Here is a 23,227-nt window from a genome sequence, read left to right on the forward strand (position 1 = left end):
AGGGGCTGGGGTTGTGGCTCAGTGGTAGAGTGCTCGCCTAGCACACATGAGGCACTGGGTTCAAACCTCAGCATCACATAAAAATGAAATAAAGATATGATGTCTACCTACAACAAAAAAATAAATATTAAAAAAACAAAAGGTGCCATGATCAGCCCATGGATTCCATGCCCATCAAGTTTATGAAGAATGGAAGGGAGACTGTTCTCCAAAGGAGATATGAGTACCAGGCGGATCAAAACTGGACATCCACCTCAAGTGACAAGTAAAGTTCAAGCTTTAGAAATATCCTGGGTGTTGAGGCTAGTCCTTTACATAGAGGATCTCATTTGATCCCCAAGAGGATTCCATAAGGCAGGTCCTGCAAATGAAAAGTCTTAGAATGAAAAGCAAAGAAACAAATTACACGTGGGGCTTTTTTGGCACTCCAGTGCTGGGCTTGGGACACTCAAGAAAACAGGAAGTAGATGTGAAGATGCTTTTGCTTCGGAAGTAAGCAGATGACTGCTTAGGAAGGACCTCAGTGGTTTTAGGAAGAGGGCCTCAGTGGTTTAACTCGGGTTTTCTCTGTAGTTTTGAGGCTAAGCCATGAAAGTCCTCTCGTTAATTCTAGATGTTTTAGATCTCTCTATTAAGCCACCATCTCTCTGTGAATCTACTTTGAAGGGAGAGAGGTCTCATCATGGAACATCAAAGGGACTTTCTCCCAGTCCCATCTAGACTAAAACATAATGTTCTTTGGGATAGAACTTGAATTATATAGTAAGATTAGATGAGGATAACGCCTTGGATGCTCCCTCAGAACAAGAGGCCCTCTATCATTTTAAGGTGTTTTCATGGGTCCTGGAACCCCATGAAAAAAAAGATCCCTTCATTCTGGCTTGATTCTGTAACCATTTCTTGTCTTTATTTTCTCCAAGAAAAAAAAAATGGGCTTTAAGACTTGCTTATTACTTTACTACCAAGAGAAAATGGATCATAAGAGATTCTGGTCATCATCTGCCTATGTAGTTTCCCCCATCCCTTCAGAAGTGTGTCACCTTGAGTTCGGAGATTCCCCAAGGCTAAGACCAGCCCCTCCCACGTTCCTACTTGATGACCAACTTCATGCAGGACTCGACTCCCTGCTCACTCTAACATCCCGTCCAAGCACAGAAGCCAGCATACAGTAGGTGCCCAATACATGTTTACTGAATAAATGAATGATATTGCATTCTCAAGTGATGCTGCAGGTAAACATTGGATCTCTTGGAGACTCCTGGCCAGGGTCACTGTGTTGGATAGTACAGTGACTAGTTCTAGGCAGAAGGGATCATCTTTCCTAGGCCTGAAATAAAGATGCAAGTTTGTCAAAGCAACTACTTCTGGTTTCATTAATGCAAATGCCAACTCTTTAGATAAATATTATCATCAATTCTTCCACAATATTCTGCCATCTGTGTCTTTAATAAAAATGTGATGACCACAGACTTCACAGGTTTGGCAAAAAAAAAAAAAAAAATTAGTAAAGTCAGACAAGTCAGGGTTCATCAGCTCTGTGACCACTAGCAAGAATCAGTATTTACTGAGCACTTGCTATGTGCCTGGCACTTCCAATGCTGAATCTCATTAAATCCTCAGGATAATCTTACAAGGATACTGCTGTCTTCATCTCCATTTTACCAACAAGGAAAGTAGGATTTTTATAGTGAAAGTACCTATCTCAGTGACAAGTAGCCCCAATATCTTTCTTCTAATAGAGATAAAAATCATCTTGCAGGATGAACATTGTGTGATGATGTATATTTAAACCTAAAGCACCACACAACTTTAAAGTTAGCGTGTTATTGCCGCTAATTCAAAGCAGGGTCAGAAGCCAGCATTAGATTGATAAATACTTCTCCCTCTTGGTCATCTTGCCAATACTTCATTCATCAATAGACTTAACTAAATACCTACTTTGTGCCATTCATACAATGATGAATAAGAGGCTGTCCTGGACCTCAGGAAGTTCAAAGTCTTGTAAGGACTTCCAATACTTAAAATAGGGAAGAGGGTCAAGTCTGGATCCTTTTATTTTTATTTATTTATTTTTGGTACTGGACTTGAACCCAGTGGTGCTCAACCATTGAACCACATCCCCAGCCCTATTTTGTATATTATTTAGAGACAGGGTCTTGCTGAGTTGCTTAGTGCCTCACTAAATTGCTAAGGCTGGCTTTGAACTTGCATCCTCCTGCCTCAGCCTCCCAAGCAGCTGGGATTACAGGTGTGTGCCACTGCACCTGCTAAATCTGGATCTTTATATTCACCCAGGAGTCACCTTTCCTTGATGGTCCCTGGTTTCTCTAGAAGAGAGAGTTGAGGTGAAATTTAAGCCTAATGGTCAACTCTCTGTGCTGCAGAGAATAAGAGGACAGGTAGAGGGTGGGAATAAAGTCTGCACTAGCTTTGGGGGTCACAATTCAGGGAGGAAGAAAACTTCTCTTTCCTACAAACAATGAAGGAATAAGTAGTTAATGGGTTCAAAAGCAGCTCCCTGGTTTTCCTGGCCACATGACCTGATACATTACTTATGGTCAGGAGGCAGTAAGGATCATTTTATGTGAATAGAGTTTAGTTCAGAGCCTGCCATGCAACAGATGTAAGCTGATATGTAGACAAAGGCAGCAGCTAGTGCGGACTAGTAATGGTGACCACTGGAGCCACTGCCTGGAATAGGGTGGCGGGGACCACTGGGGATCTAGGAGAAGGAGGAGCACCCCTCCTCAGTAAAACAGGAGAAATCAGTGCTATTAAAAAGCCCTCACTTAGCTTGCTGTAGTGGTGCATGCCAGTAATCCCAGCAATTTGGGAGACTAAGGCAGGAGGATGGCAGGTTCAAAGCCAGCCTCAGCAACTTAGCGAGGCTGTAGGCAATTTAGTGAGACCCTAACAGGGGTGATGGCCAGCATCTAATTGGGGGGGTTCTCCTTCCTGCACAGGAGGGTGTAAGCCACCCTAAAACTTAAAGTCTCAAGTAATTAGTGAATAATGGCCAGAAATATATTTACAAAATATAGCCCCTGATAGATCTAGTCCACATGGGTGCTGGGATCAGACAAAGAAAAGATGGCTCCTGTGGTTTATTTAAGGGGTCCATCAAAGACAGGATAAGGTTTCAAGGGCAGAGTCTTGCTTTGTGATGTCTTGCAGTCAACAGGTTGATTGACATCTTGGTAGGTCACACTCATCTCAGGTACTGTGTAGGCCATGGCAGAGTACAACAGAAATTCACACTGGCAATTGACCAGAGGAAAATGTCCACTGGTCATTCCCAGATACCTAGATGTTTCCATCTACTAGGCTTCTGTGCATGGTGACCCACATGCAACCCATGGACGGCTCATGACAAGACCCTGTCTCAAAAAAAAATAAAATAAAATAAAAAGGGCTGGGGAAGTGGCTTAGTAGTTAAGTGTCCTTGGGTTCAATCCCTGGTACCAACAACAAAAGAACCTCACTTAACTAATATAGCCAAAAGAGAAAAGGGAACAAAACACCAAGTAAAAAAAAAAAAATCTAGATGCCTTCTCTACATTGAAAACATAAGAAGAAAAAGGTCATGTTCATTTTCCAGATGGTGAAATGAAGACTCATAAGGTGGAGCCATTTGATTAAGATGGTGGAATTTAATTATCACCTGGAACTTGTTCCAGGGTTCAACACTGTCTTATCAACATTTTTGTGGATAACATGGGGAAAAAATGTGGATGTTCATCTGAATTACATGGACAAGCTTCAATTAAAACTTCAATTCCCAGGCCTGTGGACACTAGAGCCCGGGAAGCTCTCTCCAGAAGCTGATGCACTTGGGTGGGCGCGGTGAACAGTGTTCAAAGCCAGCAGCAGCAACAATGAGGCTCTGCTTATAGCTGAAGGACAATTTGGAGGCAAACACTCTCAGACTCGTGCCAGCCTCACACAAGCCTCTGCCTGCACAGGCCAGGCCAATGCACTAGCCCACTGACAGAGGTGACACTCCTCAATAATGCTTCTTCTACCCAATCCACCCTCCAACTGCAACCACCCCACCACTCCTCCGTGCATAGAAACCATGTTTAACACCCTCCTCAGTTTTCCAGAGCCTTAGCCTGACTGACAGGCCCAGCCTGATCTAACTGCCTCATCTGTCACTCTCTGATCCCTGGACCAACAAGCCTTCCTCCAGTCTCTAGAACATGGTTTTATTGAGGAATAATATGGAAAGCTTTCATTCCTCATTTGTGTTGTTCATAGCCCTCCCCCTGACCATGAGGAACTCTCACAGTCTTCTTTATCTCTGGTTCGAATTTTTGTAATCATAAAAGGCCATAAAAGTGATTTTTAAGATCTGTCAGAACTGGGTAAGACTCCAAGGCTGTATGAGTTCTGCCTCTAAAAACCACAAGTTGGAAGGAAATGTACAGTATTTAATGTATGTCTTTATTGAAAGTATTGAAAGAAGCACTGGAAACTGAGAGCTTTTCCAGGCATTCTGAAGTTAACAAAAAGAGATCCTGTTATGGTTCAAAGGTCTTTTTTGCCCCCCCCCAACACTGCAATGGGTTGTTAACTTTTGAATTTGAGAAGCAGAGAGAAGATGCAAGTGAATTTTGAGCAAAGAGGAGATGCCTTGCTGATCTGATGGACGGTGCTTCCTGAGACAAGTAGGCAGTGCAGATACAGCAGTCCTGGTTCTGGGTGCCAGATGGCGCCTGCCCTCCTCCCCCACCACATCCTCCCCTGACTCCTGCTTCACCTCAAACTCTGCCAACTTAAAAAAAGGCCAGGGATGGAGTGAGATGATTTAGTCTTACAAAGTACTACTTTTCAGAATCTGAAGATTCCGTAGATTTGTCTCTTTGTGGTCACGTCAGGGAATTCCCACACAAGATGACTGCCTTCAAATCTCACCTAACTCAGACAATTCTGCTTCTGTCCCTGCCACGACCCTGTGTCTTAGGCCATTTGATGTTTTTATTAATCCATTTTCTGTTGTAGATGAAAAAATCCCCGAGGCTGTGTACTTTATAAAGAGAGATGGATTGAGCTCAGGATTCTGGGGATCAGAAGGTCCAAACAGCATGGCACCAGCCCTCTGGCTATGTCACAATGTGGCAGAGAAAAGGAAATGGAAGCACCCATGTGCGGTCCGGTCGGGAGCAAGGGCATGGGGCAAACCCACTTTACAGTATTTCACCTCCTCAAAAACTAGCTGGGGTCCCTGGAGATCTACATTAATCCTTTCCACAGGAAGAAGCTCCTGGCTCCCCATGATCTAACCACTTTCCTTAGGCTCCACCTTTTAAAGAGGACCAGACTCCCCACACATGAACCCTTAGGGGACAAATCACATGTAAACCATAGTACTGCTGGAACAGAAAACCACAAACTGGGTAATGGGTATTTGTCACAGTTTCAGAGACTGGGAAGTCCAAGATCTAGGGACTTGTATCTGGTGAGAGCTTTCTTGCTGGGTCATCTCATGTTGGAAGGGCAAAGAGAGGGTGAGAGAGACATAAGGGGTCCAAACTTTTATAAGGAATCTACTCCCACAATAACTAACCCACTCCAGTGATAACAACACTAACCCAGAACCCTCATTGTCTAATCACCTCTTAAAGGCCCACCTCTAAATACTGTTACAGTGGCCGTTAAATAACATACATAAGCTTGGGAAAGGATAATCAAACCACAGCACCCCAGATTCTGTCCCAACTCTGGCTTCTCTCTGGGGAGAATCTCTTTGACTATTGGAATATGCATTTGATTATTAGAATAAGCTGTTAGAGAGTACATACTTTTGACTGGTTGCAGAGGACCCAGCTGAGGACTCCAGTAACAGGGACATTGGACTTCATAATAGTGAGAATGTCAGGAGACTCGGGGCACTAGGACAGACAATGAATCTAACCACATTTCAGTGAATTTTCTCCTTTTACCTCTGGTGGGTCAGACCCAATGGGGTCCCACCTGCCAACCTGTAACTGAATTTTGAACTTTGAGGTGGGACTGGAAAATGGTAGATAAATGGAAGATAAATTTACGGAGAGTCCAAGAAGACATTTCCTCCTAAATTTAAAGGCAGGATGGGCTGGGAGATTCACAGGCAGGTGAAAAAAAAAATGTGAGAATCGACATTACTCTGGGTTTTTCTCTGTAGGGCCACTGTACAGGAATCTGTAAAAGTTTTTGCAAGCATGTGACCAGCCTTTATTCTGAATTATATGTGATGCCACTTGATAATTATCCTGATGGATGGATGGATTCATCCTCTGGGCAGACACTGTTGGTGTCTTTCCTCTATTCCCTGCACTTTCCCTTTTATACTCCAAAGGCAGCTTATTCCATACACCTGATACTCTTTCTTTGAACCTTAATCTTTATGTGAGGAGCACATTAGGTTTGGCAGCTAAAACAGAAGGGTTAATGCCCTGGAAGCAGCCCTCAATCCTGCTGTTTTGTGGACCTGTAGCTGGACCTGTTTCCTCACATCTCAGTTAGGGTGACTGTAAGGTCTGTCCTCAGTGGCAACTGTTTGATAATATACCCTTTGTTGACTTATTTCCTTTCTTGTCTCCTTCCCGTGTTTCCTGTGATCACCTTCCAAATGAACTACTTGCTCTTGAACCCTTGTTGTGGAGCATGCTTCTGGAGATCCCAAGCTCAGACTTCCATCTCATCAACTGCTCTGAGCATGTGACCAAATAATCTCCAGGGTCACCCTTAACCCTCTGTCTGCTTTCCTGGACTTGAATCATCAAGTCAAAAGAAAGGTGTCACTTAACTTACATCTCATTGGAACAGTAGTAAACTCTATCAAAGTGCAAAATCACGTAGTTTCATCACCAAACAATATGCATAGTGGTAATGCCAACCTCTATACTGCCAGCAACCCACCCTTTCCTTGGATCTCCCTCAGTCTTTTTTATCTCTGAATTTTTACATCATGCATTGTTTAACCCATCACCTAATTGGAATATCATGAAGATCATTCTTGATTAATTCTCTCTGGAAACTCCCATTTTACTAAGTATTTAATAGGAGTTCAGTTTCATTAATGAAGCAGATCAGAGTGTTAGTTAATGACCGAAAGGAGGACAACATCAGACCCACAAACCCATTTTCCTAGTCAACCTTCTTTGATAGCAATTTTCCTAATTCTTAGGCCTTTGGCTTCCCTCTAATTATTAAGTATTTAAATTATTCTCCACAGATCCCAAGAATACCTGCAATAGTTTCCAGCAACATTTTATAAGAGGGGCGGCCCCAGCTGTGCACTAGAATCACCTGGGGAGCTTTCATTGCCAGGGAATCCTGGGTCCCCTCCAGACCAATCAAGTGGCGGGTCCAGGCAGCAGTATTTTTAAAGTCTCCAGATGGCTCTAATGTGCAGCCAGAGATGAGAACCACTGATTTAAGGGGACAGAGATACTACAAAACTGTGAACACCAGCTGGCCCAAGAGCTAGAGCTCTGGAAAAGCAAGAAAAGCTAAAAATACCATAAATGGCAGCCCCAGGTGACAAGGCACTTGTCATGATGATGCAGTCACTGCTTTTGCAGCCTGCTCCACGCTTCACGCCACAGTTCACACCACTCTGTGCTCACACTCACTCCCTGCACTGGAGCCAAGAAACCTCAGGGAGCCCCCTCGTCAACCATGCAATAATCTTCCGCTCTCATAACGTCGAAAAGCCCTCTCTTCCCCAAGGAGACTTCAAATTAGGGCTGTTATTTTCCCTTTAGTAAGTTTGGGTCATGGATCCTGGTGCATTCTCATTTCTCATGCATTTTCATTTCCCTGTCTTCAAATCTGAGTAAATTTTTTGCTCCTGAGTGATTTTTGAACCTTCAGGTATGATTATCTTGACTGTAGTAAATATGGTTGTTTTCATCCCTGAGATGTAACCTTGAGAAGAGGTTCCTCCCATCTGCAGAAACACAGAAATCAGAATGGAGCCTACACACAGTGGCATCTATTCATGATGGGCCTCTGTTAAGCTCTGGCCCTTAACAGGCTTAGGATCCTGGAGAACTCCTTTAAGCCTGATCATGTTCTCTCACGAAACTTTAAGAAACCACAATAACTGTTTGGAACACGGAGCCAAATAGTAACATAACTAAGTATATCCATGAGCCTTCTGGGATGTTCACATTTTTTGGTGTGTACATGCATTTCTTTCTTCTGGTGAGACAGTATAGTCTGTAGTATAATCTGTAGTATAGTTTGTAGCTATTCCCAAACTCCCAAACGGGTATGTGACTTCATAACGTTTAAGTATTTGCAACACATACTTTTCACCTCTTGCCCAAGAGCCCAAACACAGATGTTCTCCCTTGAGGGACTAATGTTGAAACTTTTGGATTCTTTCCCTTCTCTTACCACCTCCAACCTTCACCATCAAGGGGCTCCGGAATGTAACTGGATGTAAGTTCCTCATCACCAGAGAGGGGGATCTAAAGCCACGCACGAGGAGCCAGGAAGCCAAAGGTCAAGGAGACAAAGTGTTCTGACTCCCAAGGTCCAACAGTTATTCAGAATCAAGAGCTGCTGTGGATTCTCATGTGGTCCAGGACTACCACACCTGCAGGTGGAGAACTGGGTTAGTGGGAGAGAACAGCCTCCTTGCTTCTGCAAGGGAATGTGATCATTTTCTTTCCCGAACTCTTTAAAAGGCATGAGAGGAGCTCATTTTTCACTGTCAGACTCTCCATTGCATCAAAGCAGACACTTACTGAAAGATCAAGAAATGGGATTCCATCCCACGTACACCTCTCTCCCCTTGGAAAGGCTGAGTCTCCTTAGTCACTCTTCTGTGATGAAGGTCATTAATAATGACTCATCCTCAGGGAGGTGATGCAGGTCTCTCTAACTAAGTCCTGTAAAAGGGAGGAGCTACGAGTATATTCCCGGGGCAAGAGGGGCAATGACTGACTGTCTGGTATGTGCCAGGCATGTGTTGGATCCTTTGCCCACGATAACTGGCTGTAGAACAGCTGCAGGGGATGCTCAAACAAGGGAGCAGCTACAGCCCAGAGATCACACTGGAGGATGGAGAAAGTCCACGACTCCAAGAGACACACACTTGAAGGGAGAAGAATGAATCTTTATATTGCCTGTGACAATGACTGTAACTATTCTCAAATTCTCACATGAGTACGTGACCAGTATTTCACTCTTTTTTTCTAAAGCAGCACTGCCCAGTAGAACTTTCTACAATGATGAAAATGTTCTATAGCAACGCTGTCCAATATGGCACCAGGAATCATGTGAGGCTATTGAGCACTCAAAATGTGACTAGTCTGACTGAGAAACTGAATTTTAAATTTTATGTAATTCATTTAAATTTAAATAGCCACATGTGACTAGAAGCTACTATATTCCATAGTGAGGTTTTTTTGTTTTTTTTCCCCCTAGTGCTAGGAATTAAACCCAGGATCTTGTGCATGCTAGGCAAATGCTCTATTAAGCTACACACCCAACCCCGGATGGGGCATTTTTATAGTAGTTACAATTTTTAGCTAGACACATGGTCACCTAAAATAAAGACGGTTTCCCACAGTGACTCTTGTAGGCATGTGATACGTTTTGGCCCACAGATATGAGGTTAAGTGATGGAGGTTGACTTCCAGGTTATGCCCTCAAGGGAAGGGTCCTGCCCACTCCATGGCCTTTTATTTCTTTTTTGCTGGCTGGACCAGGATGTGGTTGTGAGCCATCTGGAACCAGGCAATGAAAACAACACCTTAGAGAGAGCACAGCAATAACATAAAAGGGACCCGGATCCCTGAGGATGACCTCATGGAGCAGTGCCCTAGTTCTAGCTCTGACATCTCTATGTGAGAGAAACTAAAAATTCCATTTCATTTCAACCACTGTTACTTTGGGCCTCTGTGACTCTGGGCCACAGCTGTCTTCCAGCCTAACCAATATACTGCCCCCTTGCCTCTGCCAGAGGTCAGGGGAAACAAATGTTCTATTATGATTATGATTTTGATCATGTGACTTTAAAGCTTCTGTCAGGGCTTTAGGCAGCTAAAGGGCAGAGGCCGAGAGTAAGGGTCTCTGCTTAGTGAAGCACTTTGATTGAGCTGGTGAATTTAGCGGAGCATAAAAAATTTAGTGGAAAGGTAGATGGTACCCATAAGAAATAAATTAAGATTTGGGGGAAATGATGAGCCCCTACAGCAGGAAGGAGGGATCTGAGGAAATGGCATCAAGATGGACCTACGGGGTGATAAGGCTAGCAGGAAGCTTTTCATGGCAGCTGTAATGGCTGGGCTTTCTCAAGAGTGGCATCTAATGTCCCTGGGCTGAGCTGTGCATTGACCTCTCTCTTGTTCAAAGGCTGCTGCACACCCCAGCCTTGTGGATGGGGCTTTGGAGAAAATGAAGGCAGCATCTAACATGGGACAAAGCGTGGAGAACAGAGGAAACCCAGAAGGCAAAACAGGGGGTTAGAAGCAAGAAAATCCAAGCAAGGGTGACGAGGAGACATGTAAGCCCCTTGAAAGTCCCCAGAGACCTTGTGGGGAGGGGCATGCTAGCTTTCACCACAGTTGGTATATGGGTTCCTGCCACCTCACTTGAATCTTAGGGATAAGCATCACCCTAGTGTGGTGAGCCGTTTCTATGAACTGTGGCCGCCATTACAAGATGGCGCTGATAAGCGCCATGGCCTGTGATAAACAACTCCTTGTTTTGGGAGAGTTGGCACGTAGCTGTAAAACACCCTATGAGAAAAGTCCACGTGGCAGTTGTGCATTGGGGCTTGATGTGCTTTATCAAGGCTGGGGCCCTCGGTGAGGGGGTAAAAGAAGTAGTAGAAGGAGAAGTAATAGAAGTAGAAATAGAAATAGAAGTAAGAGGAGAAGTAGAAGTAGAAATAGAAATAGGAGTAATGGTAGTAGTAATAATAATAATAGTAATAGTAATAATAGTAAAGAGAAGCTTCCAGAGACACATAATTAAAGGCCTGAATAAACTGCTAAAAGAAGATTCCCGAGTTGCGTCTTCCTTGCAGGCAAGGGGTCACAACACCCTAGAGATCTGTATGGCCTGCATCATCCAGGCAAATGACACTTGGTTTTACAGTTCCCATGGTACCATCTTTCCTCCTGGCCACCTCTCAAAATCCTGATAGCCAAGCTGGGAAGAAATCAAATGTTTCTTTCACATGTTCTCTAACTTTCCCAGATTGAAGGAGAACTACTCCTCACACATCTAGAGTACACAGTCACTGGGAGGAGTAAGAAAATCTGCATTTGATCAGAGGGCCAAGATGGACTGGGGAGCCTGGTAGTTGGAGACATTATAAAGAACAGGAGCTTGGAAATTCTGTTTGAGATGGATCAGTGCTCCTAAGGCAGAATGTGTAACACTTATAGAAAGGTGCTTGCCACTGTTGTTACTAATAGTAACCCTTGAGCTCAATGTCCAAGTATATTTTCTGCTTACATTTGCTCAAGTGATGGAACTTTAGGAGCTGGACTTGGGGTAACAGAAAGGTGACAGGCATTTCTGTGGTAACCCTCCTGCATGTCATCTCTAATCAATTTAAGGATAGATTGGAGGTTGAGATCCTTTGGGAAAATAACGTTTGGGAATAATAATCATTACCGTTTGCAAATATCTGGGGTTGAGGCTACCCAGTTATTAAAATGCAGCATAAAAGTTTCTGTTTTTGTTAGTTACATACATCTGTTTTTCAACTTAGTTATAAGTCCTGTCATAAGATCACCAAAAGTAGAATGTTTCTAAAGCATTTCTGTTACTTGATATTTTTAGCAGTTTAGATTCCAGGCAAACAAGAAAGTATTATAATTGGAACAATAAAAGGTCATTCTCAACCCTAACTTTAACTATAATGAACATGCACCTCATTGTTTCATGATTCATGGTCTGTCTTATCAATGCCACACATTTGACTAAATCTTGCATTTAGTAGGAAGACTATATTTTATTCAAGTACACATATATGATAGTTGTATTGAGTATAAACCTCGATGAAACTCATTTAAAAACACAGTAGAGTATCTGATTGAAGATTGTATGAGTTTCATTTCTCTGTGTCCTTTCTTCAGGTAATAAATAATTGGGGACCAAATTAACTGCCAGCTTGACTTTTTTATTGCAAACCCTGCCAAATAAATAATGTATTGTAATGATTTTGAAACAATTTTTTTCCATTTTAAGGTAATAAGGATTTCATCTTAGAATTTTATATTTAAGGTTTATCTGATACTAACTTTGCATGATTAAAAATACTTTGAATCTGACGACATTAATTGGGGAGGTACAGGATTGTCATTCTGTTATATAAAAAATTCATGTTTTAAACATGTAATACATTTTTAGTTCTATATTTTGGTGTCTGTGGAGACCATGTTGTATCATCATTAGAAAGCAAAAAGAGCTTTTAACCTTTCTTTTATATTAGTAGTTACATCAAGTGTTATAAAGAAGACAGAATCAAGCAGCTTGTAAAAGTACTGAATTTTATTTTTCATTTCTTAAGATTTATAGGGTGATGTGAGAGTTTAACCTTATCCTAAAAAAGCTCCTCAGTGAGCAGTATGTCCCTCATAAGGAAAAGGGCTCCTTCCCATAGGGTTCAGAACGTGTATGGCATCATAGGCCAGTCTCAGGGCTGCTGGTGAAACATCGTTTCTCAGATAAAACAGAATCCCAAGAAATGACATTTATGAAACATGGGTCTAGGCAGCTCAGAGCAAGGATTTGCACATTCACAGTGCAGTCCTCGCTGCTGGCAGGGTGGAGAACATTTTAGCAGGAGGAGCTCGCGCTTGCCGTGAACCCATGGCTCACGCCTGTGAAGAAACAGATAAGAAGCTGCACAGTTTGCTTCGAATGACCGTGTTCTCTTGACACTGTAAATTTTTGCACAGAACTACCCAGAAAGTGTAACAAAATGCTCTTTATTTCAGCAAACCATTCTGTGAGTGAAAAATATACAGCAATCACTAGAGAGACTTGAGTTTGCTTTTCTAGAGTTTTTGGAATGGACTCCTGGTTTCTTCCTGCCCAGGGAAAACTGCTACAGCACTTAGGGAGGGATAATTAAATTGTGTTTGTTTTAAATGCAAGTCATAACAAATCTCAGGATTAGAGTCTTAGAAAGAAGAAAACTTATCTGAGGATAAAGAAAGAAAGAGAGAGAGACCCAAAGCAATATTGGAGGGGAAATCTATTTGCTCTGAGATGTTTTTAGCTCCATATGTCCCTGATGATGTAGAGATGACCAACTGTCTCCCACACTGCCTGAGGAGGTGCCTCAACTGTGTCTACTATTCTCCTTTCAGGTCATCTCCACGAATCTTCCTAGGGTTACCTGAAGAAGGGAACACATTAATATAACATTGCTGATTTCAAAACTACCAGAGTCCACAAGGAACGGAACTAAGGAGGTAAATTCAGAATGTAGGCAATGGGAAGAAAAGGGAATCAAGAAATGGGTTCCCAGTATGGGACTGGGCAGTACCAGGCATGACAGGGGACCTAAGAAGCCAAGGGAGCTCGGAAGCCTACATTTTGGGAATAGGAGGAAAATGATCCACAGCTTCATCTTCATAAACCCTCATCAACTATGACACAGGTACACAGACTTTTTCTAAAACCAGTTTTTCATAAGCTGTTGTGCAACACTTGTCTTCATCCATCATGAAGCCTGCAAACCTAGTTGCACTGCACTGTAGTGTGACTCTTTCCACCCATGAAGCTCTGGTTTCAGCAGCTCTGCCAATCACAGCTGTTTCTGGATTGTTCACCAAGCAAGTAGGTCGAAATGCATGGGTGATACTTGCCCTCATGTGGCTCAGAGTGCTCTGAGCACTTTGAAAGAAAGGCACAGCTCAGATTCCAGCATGGGTGACTGGAACCCACCAAAGCAGCAACCTCATTGCAGCCATCAGCCCTAACCTGCTCTAATGGGATTTTCACCAGAGAGCCCCAAAGCAGCCAAACAAGAGGTAGCACTTCTCCCCCACCCCGGTCCTTGGGCCCCTCTGATGCCTCCCACCCTCTAAAAGGGGTGGAAGATGAGAGGTAAAAGGTCAGGGAGGCTGAACTATCCTCAACTCAAGAACTAAGCCCTAGGACATTCAGGAACCTTTGGGTGTTTCTTCAGTATCCTCCCCTCTTTCCGCTCTGCAGACACGTCAATCAGCAGCCCTGAGTCACGGATCATTTACCAGCTCTTTTACCAGTTGCATTACTTTACAGTGGGTGGAAGCTTCCAATTGGCCTGGAGCCCTCCAAAGCTACAAAAACAAGCCTATTTTCTACCATGTTGAGCTTTTTGGCTCCAGCTAGTGCTTTAATATACCTGAGCCCCAAAGAACATCCTTAAAATAGGGGTGCTTTAGACTGTAGCCCTGACACATGGACCCATCTATTTCTTGCCTAAATGTCCAAGTCTATTTTTTCCCCTTTCTGGGAAGCTGACCTAAACAAGTAAGGATGTGCTATAAATGTCTTTCAAGACTTGACTTGCAGCTTCTAATTATAATTAAGATGATAATAATATTACAAATAAAATTTGGGTCTGAGCTGTGCCTTTCTTCTAAACTGCTGGAAGCACTCTTGCCTGTGTGAGGGCAGGTATCACGTGTGCCTTTCTATCTACTTGCAGATTCTAATGACACCTTTTTAATTCTTCCTCCTGAACTCACCTTTCTTCCTTGAGCTGGACCACACCACTGAGCTAACTTCCCAGGATGCCTGGTGGCATGATCTGAGGGAGGAGCCTCCTCTTGGCCCGGCTGACTAACCTTGATCCCCACATGCCTTTGCTGAAGGCTGTGCTGGCTCCACCCTGCCCCTTCCTGCCAAGAGCTAGTCCATATTTGTCACCCTAGCTCCCAGACTCCCAGGTGCCATAGAGTGACTGGGCTTCCTGCCCCTGACGCCAGGGAAGGGGCCCCTTCACTGCAGGCACTCCGTCCCCAAGCTTGCCCTCAGTGGACTCTCCACTCTCAGTTGTCACAGCTCAAGGGCAGGGACAGACAGGCTCTGACTTGCTTACGTGTCTGCTGTGCTGTGCCAGCTCACGCTGAAGCTTTGCTGTCTTCAGGATCCCTTTGAACGTGCACCGCGGACTCCTCCCTGGTCCTAGAGGAAAATCTGGCAGAACTTCTGACTTTTCTGGTCTCTCTGAGCTAAAAGAGTCCTGCGGGTCATTTGAGTTATGAAATTTAGTCTTGATTCCGAAATTCAATGTCCACACGGGTGGAAAACAAACACTGTGGTCCAGAATTAAAATTGAAGCTCCTCTTTGCTCCAGCTCAGGCCAACTGTGGAGGACAGGGTGGGGATGCAGCAGCGGGGATCAGTCCCTCTCTCTCCCTTCTCCTGGACCCTTCTGACCTTCATACACCCCTCCTCACATTGGAGGAGTTGGAGGGAAAACTGGGGAGGAAGGTGCGGGAAAGTTCTAGGATGGGCCTTCTCAGGACTTGAGTGATATTTCAATCCTGGCTTCTTGAGAGACTCCTTCTCCCTTGTCATCACTGGGTTCTGACTCTGTGGGTCCCAGACAAGAGTCCATGTATCTTTATCCCAGGAATGTTCTATAACCTTTGCATTCCTGGAAATCCAGGGACATTTCTGCTTCTCTCGGCTGAGGTCTGTTTTCCCCCTGATGACTCAGTGGGGCAGCATCCAGGTCCACACACAGCACACACAGTCCCTTTGTCCTTCACCAGCTCTCTCAGCCCAGCTCTCTCTCCTCACCATGCCATCAAGGTCACTGTCCAGCCCTTCTAGTTTTTCCAGGCTGATGCAACCCACTGTGCCTCCAAGCAGAAAGTGATGCACATTCAAGTTTTCCTCTATCGTAAAGAAAAGGAAACGCGTCCTCCATTCACCCCTTATGAGTGAGGGTCCTGGGGGCCTCTCTGCATGCTGTCAGCTCTCTCCAAAACTACTTACTGAAAATCTTGCCTCTCAACTCTCATTTAAACTTCATTTTTAATCTGGATGTTGGAGAGTGTCAATTTTAAATCCAGTTAAGAACTATCTAACCACCACCTCCCATCTCTTTTAGCTTCGTTTTTTTAGAATGGTTTCTATTGTCTTGGTTCTTTTGATGTAACCTGAATCTAGCAGGAGAGTGAAGAACAAGCAGAAATCCTCCCTGGCCTCCTGTTGGGACTTTTAACAGGCTTCCAAGAACATGTTTACTGTTAGAAGGCAGATTGTCCCTTCTAAGTTGGAACTTTTATGAGCTCATCATGTTAAATCTTTGAAGGAAAAGAGAAATAGGATGTCTGTGTGTGCTCCCCTGTGAAGATTAGTACAGCTAGCCCTCCTCAGCTGCCACTAAAATTTAGGTTTCTAGCAAGAGTACAGAGCCATGTGTTTATTTTATTATTTGGGGGGGGGGTATTGGGATTGAATTCAGGGGCACTCAATCACTGAGCGACATCCCCAGCCCTATTTTATATTTTTATTTAGAGACAGGGTCACCCTGAGTTGCTTAGTGCCTTGTGTTTGCTGAAGCTGGCTTTGAACTTGGGATCCTCCTGTCTTAGCCTCCTGAGCTGCTGATATTACAGGCATGTGCCAATATACCCAGCTCTATCATGGTGTTTAAATTCACAAGGTTAGTGCATCTTCTGGTTCCTGGTACCCAGAAGTTTATTCTACCCAATTCTAATTCATTTCCCTAATAAGAGCTAAGGTGTGTCTTGAAATACTTCTTTTAGTATCATCCCAGTGTCTTAATTAAAGAACAAATTGGAAAGACAACCCTATATTTTTAAAATGACAAAGACACTACCCAGGTTATCATCTATATCTTTTCTGTATAAAGGTCAGCCTTTGAATTAACACTTATTGACACTTAGTGCCAGAAAAATACTTCTTTTATCCATAGTCAAACCTGCATGCTTCCTTTTATATGCCAATGAGAACTATGTAACTCGATGTATTTCTCATTTTGCTTTGTGTACCAGTATATTCAGCATTAAATTTAGTGGTCAGTTGCAGTAACTAATTCACTACCAAGGCTGGTATGTGTGTATCTTATTTCTTCTGTTTGGTTTCTATTATTTCTTTTCTTTTTAAAAATTGCTATATTGTCAGTTATATTCTAACACTGTAAAAAAAAAAAAACCTCTCATGCTTTTAAAAAAGCCATAAGGATAGTAATTCTAAATAAATAAGTACGAGGGCTGGGGTTGTAGCTCAGTGGTGGAGCGCTTGTCTAGCATGTGTGAGGCACTGGGTTCAATTCTCAGCACCATATACAAATAAGTAAAATAAAGGTCCATCAACAACTCAATAATATTCTAAATAAATAAATAAATAAGAACAAAACTTAACATTTGTTCATTCCTGTAAAAATAGTTACTGATCACCTTCTACCTATCAGGCGTTTTGCTGGGTGCTGCAGGAAATAATGGTGACCAAACAGACCTTGTCTCCCCTCCCCCTTGTAAAGGTTCTTGAGCATCAAATTCATATCAGGAGGACAGAAACTGAAAACTCAGGGTACCAGGGGCTTTTGACAGTCAAGAGAAGCGAGTGCTTCCAAAGGATAAATTTGCAGCTGTAAAGAGACCAAAGATGGGCCCACACGTCAACAAGAAGGTCAGTGGCTACTCTGCCAAGAACAATTTCACTGGAATAATGAAGGGGGCATGAAGCAAGTACAGACAACTCCTTTAAAAATTTCAGTTGTGGCTGCTGGGGAGAGTGTGATGGATGACTGCTGCTGAAAGCGGATTCAGTCACATCCCATACCCGTCAGTTGCCATCTTGGTCACTTCAAAGGATTATTTACTCTTGGTTTCTAAGTCTTCTTGAGTATAGGGGACAACGCTAATTTCCCCCAGAAAAGAAAGGATCCAAGGGTTCTGAACTATCAGGTCCAGAAGTGACAAAGAATGCAAACATTTTAACTGTTCACTGCTTGGCTGTCTTCTATTAAACATCTCCGTGGCTGCTCCTTTCCAAGAGCACCCAGGATCTCAGGAGCACCCTAAGGACTCTATTCTCAGCTCAGACGTCTCACAGGCTTGGCTGCCAGTCTACGGCTGGCCTCCATCCCAGCTAGATTTTAGAGCACAGAAGCTTAACTCAGGATCAATTCCTCAGCACAGCAAGTGGGGGTGGCCCGTAAGCCTCGTGATTACAAGAAACACATTCACATTTCAATTTTCCAGGCCTGGGATCGAGTCCTGCTTAGACCTCCATTTTGTTTTGGTCCCACATTGCTTGATGCTTGATTCATTGTAAGGATGGCTCTCATGACTTATGAAAGCAATCTGCACTATGATTTTAATGTCATGAGCATAAGAAGGGAGCCAAACATCTTCAAGGCAGACAAAGGGACTATGTGAAGCTTTTCCAAATTTACTTTCCTAATTGATGAAGGTGGTAACTTTCTCCAAAATCACAGTGACTCAATATATAATTACATGATATTCCACCTACTCTTCCTCCTCTATCATGCATTTAATATCACATAAACATTCAATCAGCTCTTTCTGCTATGGTTTGGATGTGGCCTGACTGTTCTCCCAAGGGAATATTGTGATTAAAGTCTTGTCCCAGGGTGGTGCTGTTGGAAGTTGATGGAATCTATGGGAGGCAAGGTCTAGTTGGAGGTCCATTGGCAGGTGGGAGGAAGTTCACATTAAGATCCCTTGAGTTCTCTTGACAGGATTGTTATAAAGGAACAAACTTAGCTCCTTCTGTCCTCCTTCTCTCTGCTCCTGTTTGGCAAATGACTATTTGCTTCTATATGTATTCCTGCCTTCACCAAAAAGTAAACTGATCTTGAACTTTTCTCTTTATAAGTTATCTGCTTTGAGTATTTAATTGTAGTAATGTGAAACTAATTAATATACTCTCCTATGCTAAAATAAAAGTTTTGCAATGACTTGATTTCTTTCCTTGTCTTATTGCCTAGAAGGTCATATTTGGGTTTTATTTTCAGACACAGAAAACTTGAATTGTTTATTCAGTTGGAATATTTATTTATCTGCCTTCTTTAAACTAGTTCAAAAAAATTTTTTGTTCTTATTTACTTACTCTGTGTGACAATTTTGGGGATGCTTCATATATTTTTTGAAAATGAAGTAGGAAATAAATAAAATCAATAAACAATTACACATCCCCCTGTTTTACAAATTCACTCTGCTTTCAGGTTACTCTCATTTATAGTATAAGAAGGATTTTTAACTTATTTTCAAAGATAAACCCCTTGCTATTTCACTGAAGATTGCAGATTGTGGGGTATGCATGCAGCAAGATTCTCAGCACAGTGGTTGAGAATGTGAGCTCTAGGTTCACATTTGCTTATAGTGACCATAAGCAAATTCCTTAATTCAATGCTCCTCAGTTTTAATTATGGGGTTAGTAACAATACCTCATAATATGATTGTGAGGATAACATGTTAATGCAATCATGCATCACTTAACAATGGAGAAAGCAAAAAAAAATTCTGAGGAAAGCATTGTTTATTGCTTTTGTATTTTTGTGAACAACATAGTATACTTATACTAATGTAGGTGGTATAGGTCAATCATTCCACATGGCCTCTTGATGCAATCAAGAGACACAGAGTTACAATTTAGATATGAGGTGTCCCCAAAAAGCTCATGTATGAGACAATGCAAGAGGTTTAGAGATGAAATGATTGAGTTATGAGAGCCTCAATCCAATCAGTGAATTAATCCCCTGATAGGGATTAACTGAGTGGTATTATAGGCAGGTGGGGTATGGCTAGAGGAGGTGGGTCCCTGTAGGAATGTATTTGGGGTTTATATTTTTTCCTTATTGAGCAGAGATATTCTCTCTCTCTCTCTCTCTCTCTCTCTCTCTCTCTCTCTCTCTCTCTCTCTCTCTCTCTCTCCCCCTCGCTCCCCCGCCCCGTGGCTTTTCCCCAGTTGTTTTCCTCCACCACACTCTTCCACCATGATGTCTTGCCTCACTTGAGCCTTAAGGAATGGATCTGGCTGTCTATTGACTGAGACCTCTTAAACCATGATCCTTGAAATAAACTTTTTCTCTTCTAAAATTATTCACAAGTCTTTTGGTCACAGCAGCAAAAAGCTTATCAAAACACAATAAACATAAGAGACATGAGGCTACAGCCAGCATAATATGGCATACTATTTTACATGAAACTTTTTTTTTGCATATGAAGTTAACTCTAAAACAACAATATAAAGTATAATGGAGTTAATACATAAACAAGGAGCACAGTTGTTTATTATCATTATTGAGTATCATATATGGTATAGAATCATATGTGCTATATTTATACAACTGGCATTATGGTGTGTTTGTTTATCAACATCATCAAAAACACCTGAGTAATGCATTAAGCTATGACATTACAACTTCAATTTCTATCACTAGAAATTTTTCAGCTCTGTTATAACTTTATGGGGTCACCATCATACATATGGTCCATCATTGACCGAAACATTGTTATACAGCACATCACCATACATTAATACATGGAGAATACTTACAGCATTAATGTTAATGGCTATTTGGGGTGTGGAACAGGGTAGAGAGTGACACCAAAAATCAAGTCTCCCTCCAGAGATGGAGAGAAGGTAGCATCACTAGCTTCCCTCTTTCCTCTTGGCATTTATCCAAAATATAGGAAGAAAGAGTGGTGATGGGTTTACAAATCACCTCGCTCTGCTCAATGCATCTCACTTTCCTGGCCTAGCCCTTGCTCTATATAATCTGATCCTAATTTTCCCTGCTTTACAGGTTAGACTAAAAAACTCCAGAGGGACCTGTGTTCATTCATCTATTCAGTCTATCTCTTGGGCTTTAATTTCAATGACTTTTATGTTTTTGTTTTTAGAGTATTTATTTATTTTGTAGTACTGGGGATCAAACCCAGGGCCCAGTGCAAGCCTGGCATGCACTCTACCCTTGAGCTACACTCCAAGCCCCTGTGTTTAAACTTTCTTTTTGGTATTTTGTTATTATTCATCAGTCAGTTGTTTTTTTTTTTAAATAAAGTTATATATGTTCATCATTTATTTTTTTAATTTTTAATTTTTTTCTTTTATTTTAAAATTTGTTCTAATTAGTTATACATGAAAGTAGAATACATTTTGACACATTGTACACAGATGGAGCACAACTTTTCCTTCTTCTGGCTGTACATGGTGCAGAATTCACACGGGTATTGTAATCATACATGTATATAAGGTAATAATGTCCATCTCATTCCACTGTCCTTCCCATCCCTATATTCTTTCCCCTCCCCTCACTCTCCTCTGCAAAATACAAAATTCCTTCATTTCTCCCTACCCACATCCCCATTATGGATCAACATCTGCTTATCAGAAAAAAAAATATTTGGCCTTTGGTTTACTCACAAATGCCATTATTTCATTCTTCTTTAAGGCTGAGTAATTGTGTATATATATCACACTTTGTGTATATATACCATATTTTCTTTATCCATTCATCTGTTGAAGGGCATCCAGGTTAGTTCCATAGTTTATCTATTGTGAATTGAGCTGCTATAAACATTGAGGTGGCTGCATCACTGTAGTATGCTTTGGATATAAGCTGAGGAACAGGATAACTGGGTCAAATGGTGGTTTCATTCCAAGCTTTCTGAGGAACCTCCATACTGATTTCCATAGTGGTTGCACCAAATTGCAATCCCACCAGCAGTATGAGTGTACCTTTTCCCCCACCTCCTCGCCAACACTCTATATTGCTTGTATTCTTGATAATTGCCATTCTGATTGGAGTGAGATGAAATCTTAGAGTAGTTTTGATTTTATGCTCATCATTTAAAGGGACAAACAGTCCTAGAAGGCAATGAATCCTCTGTTCTCTTCCCAAGAAATTCCCTTCTGTTTTTTCAACTAATTATTTGGGATTTATTGCTATTTCTTTGAATAATATTTGTAGAGTTGTTTCTCAACTCTTTACTGGTTTACTTTGGTTGGCATTATACTAATATTATGTTATGGAAAATAAGGTTTAGTTCTGTCTCCTTCCCATCCCCTTCCACAGTCACTCATCCTTCCCTGTCCTCTATCCTTCCAATGGTCATTATCCTAAACCTATTAGGTAATAGTCAGTGTTCACATTGTTACGATCATGTAAACACTTTGGGCTGCTGAGCCACAAAGAGTACTAAGAATACTTTTCAAGGGGCTGGGGCTGGGGCTCAGTGAAAGGGTTCCTGCCATGCACATGTGAGGCCGTAGGTTCGATCCTCAGCACCACATAAAAATAAAGATATTGTGTCCCACTAAAACTAAAAAAAAAAAAATATTTAAAAAAAAGAATACTTTTCATTTCCTGTAGCAATTTTTATTTTCCATGGAATCAATACTTGCTTTGTTCAATTGCTTAGTTTTCTATAAATTTATTGCCAATTTAATCCCAACCCTCTGACAGTTGTTTAAACCTTTTCTCCGTATGTTTGGACACATCATACATTCCACCAGCCTTCTCCTTCCTGAAAGATATGCCTGGGCCTTTATTGGTCAAAGTAAGGCACATGTCTACTTTTTTTCCCAAATGCTTTTAATCCTTGGCTGGTTTAATTCATGGATGCATAATCTATGGATTCAAAGGCTGACTGTAATTTCTTTTTTACATCAAAACTGAGACAAGCTTTTAACATTAGCATCATCGCTTGTGTACTCACATTTTATAGATGATATAAATTTACATCTTGCCTTACACACAGCATAACTTCTATTCACCTCTGACTTTGAGTTTTCCTTTCATTTTTGGAATTTGAAAATATCATGTTTTTTATTTAGTTACATATTATAAATATCTTTGTTAAATTTTATCGAGAATTTCTTAAATATTTGGAAGAGTGAAGGGCTTCCACTTGTATAAACAAAGACTACTCTAGCTTTCTGTAGAATACCTAACCCCAAAATTAAACACTTTATAAAAGTTTATGATAGAAAAGATGTTATAAAACCGTGTCTATGTGGGTTAATTCCCGTTCTGCTCTTCTTTTGGGATTGTTTACTTATTTAGGTTGTCAGTAAGGGCTACATCTAAGTCTTAAATATACTAACTCTCTGATCACTTTCCAGAGACATTCAATACTAGCAGAAATAAACCTAAAAAGGACTGATGGCTAAGTCTGCATAAATTTCCTTAATCATTTCCTTTATGGATGGAAAAATTCAGAAACATCTTGGCAACAACCAATGGCAGAACTTCTCTCTGATGTGGGTCACA

The 23,227-nt window shown here is 41.8% G+C and overlaps 1 long non-coding RNA gene across 2 annotated transcripts in view; it reads left to right on the forward strand.

Annotated features, from left to right (window-relative positions):
• LOC144369363 (uncharacterized) overlaps nucleotides 1-23,227 on the forward strand; it is a 57,117-nt gene that overhangs the window by 14,067 nt on the left and 19,823 nt on the right. The window contains exon 4 of one of the 2 annotated variants that reach the window (XR_013428950.1): nucleotides 13,326-13,430. This is a non-coding gene — a long non-coding RNA (uncharacterized LOC144369363). Of the gene's footprint in view, nucleotides 1-13,325; nucleotides 18,908-23,227 lie in introns of those variants that run through there. The other variant, XR_013428949.1, reaches the window with a different exon arrangement.

The sequence above is a fragment of the Ictidomys tridecemlineatus genome, chromosome 12, assembly GCF_052094955.1.
Source record: "Ictidomys tridecemlineatus isolate mIctTri1 chromosome 12, mIctTri1.hap1, whole genome shotgun sequence".
NCBI lineage: Eukaryota > Metazoa > Chordata > Mammalia > Rodentia > Sciuridae > Ictidomys > Ictidomys tridecemlineatus.